Source organism: Orycteropus afer, unplaced genomic scaffold (assembly GCF_000298275.1).
Source record: "Orycteropus afer afer isolate SDZICR_OR568_19922 unplaced genomic scaffold, OryAfe1.0 scaffold00731, whole genome shotgun sequence".
NCBI classification, from domain to species: domain Eukaryota; kingdom Metazoa; phylum Chordata; class Mammalia; order Tubulidentata; family Orycteropodidae; genus Orycteropus; species Orycteropus afer.
The window spans coordinates 309136-313726 of NW_006922318.1; positions in this window are offsets into that span (position 1 = coordinate 309136).

The window sequence follows — 4591 nt, forward strand, 5'->3', positions numbered from 1 at the left end:
GAAACAACTCGACGGCACTTAACAACAACATAACAACTCTGTAACACATAAGGACGCTATGAGTTGGAATCAACTCAATAGCAGCTAACAACAATAGGCTAGATAAGAAACCAGAGTGGTTCTCAATACGAACTTTTCTGTCCCTTTCATCACTTACCCAAACACCCAATTTTCTCTTTCTGTTTTTTTCCAAACATTCACTTGTACCATGTCTGAAACCTGTCTTCTGGGTCCTATAATATTCCAAATCCTTATTTGTCCACTTTTTTAAAAATTTTTTTTATTGTGATTTAGGTGAAAGTTTACAGAGAAAATGCACTTTCCATACAGCAGCTCACATATGCTTTGTTTCATGACATTGACTACAATTTCCCATAATGTAACAGCTCCCCTCCCACTTCTTCCCCATAGTTACCTCTTCCCTGTGTCCTTCACTCCATGGACTCCTGACCTCCAAGCTGTCTCCCTGTGCATACACAGCCCATATATTCTTCCATGATTGTTCTCTCCAAGGAGTGTATCTACCTAATGTAAATGTTCACCTCATAGGCCTGTCTTTTGTTTTGCTGGAAAAGACAGGAGTGCATTCAATTCCAGACCTGAAGGGTGGCTAGGGGCCATAGTCTCAGTGGTTCCATCTGGCTCTATCAGACCACCAAACCTGGTCCTTTCTTTCTTTCTTCCTTCCTTCCTTCCTTCCTTTCTCTTTCTTCCTTTTTTTTTTTTCATGATTCTGAGTTTTGTTCCACATTGTTCTCCCACTCTCTCTAGGATGTCCTACAGAGGTCTCCCTCCGAGTGGTTGACAGTAGTATCTGGGATCCATCTAGTTCTTCTGGTCTCATAGATAAGTAGGCTGAGGAACGCATAGTGTACCAGTCACTTGGACTAATTGTTTCCATGAATCTTTGTTTTTCTTCATTTTTCTTTGCTCTGGACAAGGAGAGACCCACTGTTGCATCTACATGGCTGCCTGCAAACTTATAAGATCTCAGTTTCTACTCACCACAGTAGGATATGGAAAAATATTTTGTGTATGCCAATTGAGCTTGATGTCCCCTGGGACTATGGTACAGAGCCCACAGGTCCAACTACTCACTCCCTCTGGGTAGCTGGCTGTGTCCAAGAAGTGACTACAACCTTGTCCCTTGTCAGCTCTACTATATACCTGGGGATTCTTACATAACATACAAATGCACTTATAGAAACATTGTCTGCCAACTTTATACATGGTCTTGGGCACACTCTCCCCAGCATAGACATACTTAATAGTTCAGCCTGTCCACGCATCTCTCCACTTGTATATCAATGTTTGCCTTCACTGACAATGCACTACTTGTATGTCCAAAATGGTTCATCTTTGTTGTCTGTACCTCTCATGCACTCTCTCTATCTTCTTCTTCCTCAATGCCACCATGCTGATCACTTACATTTGGCACATTGACCTTCTCTTCACCCAAATCAATGCTTGTCCCTACCTATCTAACAGTGTTCCCTACCCTCCCACTCCTGGTAACAAACAAAGAAAATTTCTTTCCATATAGAAAACTTTCCTTGACTTTTTACAATAACGGACTAATGCAATATTTGTCCTTCTGTGATTAGCTTATTTCACTTAGCATAATGTCCTCCAAGTTCATTCATGTTATGTGGTGTTTTGCTGATTCTACATTATTCTTTAGAGTTGCATAGTATTCCATTGTGTGTATGTACTAGAGTTTGGTTATCCATTCTTCTGTTGATGGGCACCTAGGTTGTTTCCATCTTTTGGCTATTGTAAATAATGCTGCAATGAACATGGGTGTGCATATATCTGCTCTTTTCCTGGCTTTCATTTCTTTAAGATATATATCTAGTACTGGAATGACTGGGTCAAATGGTATTTCTAATTCCAACTTTTTAAGGACTCATCATACTACTTTCCACAGTGGTTATATCATTTGACAGTCCCACAAACAATGTATGAGATTCCCAATCTCTCCACATCCTCGCCAGCATTTGTAATTTTCTGTCTCATTGAACTTTGCTACTAGTGCTGGGGAAAGATGTTATCTCGTTGTTTTTATTTACATCTCTCTAATGGCTAATGATCGTAACCGTTTCTTCATATGTTTGTTGGCCACCTAAATATCCTCTTTGGTGAAGTTTCTATTCATGTCTTCTGCCATTTTTAAATTGGATTATTTGTCTTTTTGCTGTTGAGGTGATGGAGTTTTCTATAAATTCTAGAGATAAGTCCCCTGTTAGATATGTCATTGCCAAATATTTTTTTCCAATCTGTACGTTCTCTTTGACTCTTTTGGAGAAGTCTTTAGAAGCACATAAAAATTTAATTTTTAGAATGTCTAATTCATCTGGTTTGTCTTCTGCTGTTTGTATGCATTTTGGGTTATGATTGATAGTCTATTTATGCCATATATTAGGACCCCTAAATTTGCCCATAGTTTTTCCTTGAGGACCTTTATAGTTTTAAGTTTCACATTTAAGTCTTTGATCTATCTGGAGTTAGTTTTTGTATATGGTGTGAGGTACCGATCTTGTTTCATTTTTCTGCAAATGGATATCCATGTTTTCCAGCACCATTTGTTAAACAGAAAATCTCTTCCCCATTTAATGGATTTCAGCCCTTTGTAAAAAATCAGCTGACCATAGGTCAATGGTAAGTTTCTGGGTTCTCAATTCTATTCCATTGGTCTATGTGTCTGTCATTGTACAAGGTTGTTTTGACAACTGTGGCTGTATAGTAGATTTTGGAATGGCAGAGTGTGAGACCTCCTACTTTGTTCTTCTTCAATAGTGCTTTGCTTATCCAAGGTTTCTTTCCTTTCCATATAAAGTTAGTGATTGGTTTTTCCATATCCTTAAAGAATGTTGATGGGATCTGGATTGGGACTGCATTGAATGTATTGATTGTTTGGGGTAGAATTGACATTTTTATAATGTTCAATCCTCCTATCCATGAGCATGGTATGTTCCTCCATTTCTGTAGATGTCATGGTTTCTTGTAGTAGTCTTTTATAGTTTTCTTTGTATAGGTCTTTTGTGTCCCTGGTAAGATTTATTCCCAAGTATTTTATTATTTTGGTAGCTATCGTAAATGGTATTGATTTCCTTATTTCTTTTTCTGCAATCTCTTCGCTGGTGTAAAGGAATTCAACTGATTTTTGGATGTTGATCTTGTATCCTGCCATGATGGTAAATCTCTCAATTAGTTCCAGTAGATTTTTGACTGAGTCTCTTGGGTTTTCTAGGTATAGGACCATATCATCAGCAAATAGGGATAGTTTGACTTCTTCCTTACCAATTTGGATGTCTTTGATTTCCCTTTCTTGCCTTATTGCCCTAGGTCAGACTTCCAATAAAACGTTGAATACAAATGGTGATAGAGGGCATCCTTGTCTGGTTCCTGTTCACAAGAGGAATGGTTTCAGTCTCTGTACATCAAGAACAATGTTCACTGTTGGTTTTGCATATATGCCCTTTATTATGTTGTGGAATTTCCCCTCTATTCTTATTTTGCTGAGAGTTTTTGATCAGGAATAGATGTTGGATTTTATCAAATGCCTTTTCTGCATTGATTGATATGATCATGTGGTTCTTTTCCTTTTTTATTTATGTAATGGGTGATATTGATTGCTTTTCTAATGTTGGAACCATCCTTGCATACCTGATATGAACCCCACCTGGTCATAATGAATAATTTTCTTGATATGTTGTTGGAGTCTATTAGCTAAGATTTTGTTGAAGATTTTTTCCATCTATATTCATGAGAAACATTGGTCTGTAATTTTCCTTTTGAATGATGTCTTTGCATGGTTTGGGTAACAAGATTATGCTTGCTTCATAAAATGAATTTGGGAGGATTCCATCCTTTTTTATGGTTTGGAATAGTTTGACTAAGATAGGTGTCAGTTCATCACTTATTGTTTGACAGAATTCTCTGGTGAAACTGTCTGGGCCAGGATATTTTTTTTTGTTGTTGGTAATTTTTTCTATGATCTGTTCAGTTTTTTCTTTTGTTATGTGTCTGTTCAACTTTTCCACTTCAGTCTGAGTTAGTTTAGGTAAGTAGTGTGTTTCTAGAAATCTATCCATTTCTTCCAAATTTTTAAATTTGTTGGAGTAAAGTTCTTCATAGTATCCTGGTATTATCCTTTTTATTTCAGTTGGTTCTGTTGTGAGGTCACCTATTTTGTTTCTTATTCATGTTATTTGTATGCTCTCCCTCTTTTCCTTTGTTAAAATTGTCAGTGGTTTATTAATTTTATAAATCTTTTAAAAAAACCAACTTCTAGTCTTGTTAATTTTTTCTATTGTCTTTCTATTTTCTGTTCATTGAGTTCTGCTTGATTCTTTATTATTTCCTTTCTTCTGGTGACTGTAGGCTTTTCATGCTGTTCTTTTTCTAATTGTTAGAAATGGTTTAAAGTGTTGATTTTGGTTCTTTCCTCTTTTTTGATGTGTGCATTTATTGCTATATATTGGCCTCTGATCACTGTTGTTTGCTATTATTGGTTCTCTGTTTGAAGGACTCTCTTTAGCATCTCTTGCAAGGTTGATCTGGTTTTAACAAATTCCCTTGATTTCTGCTT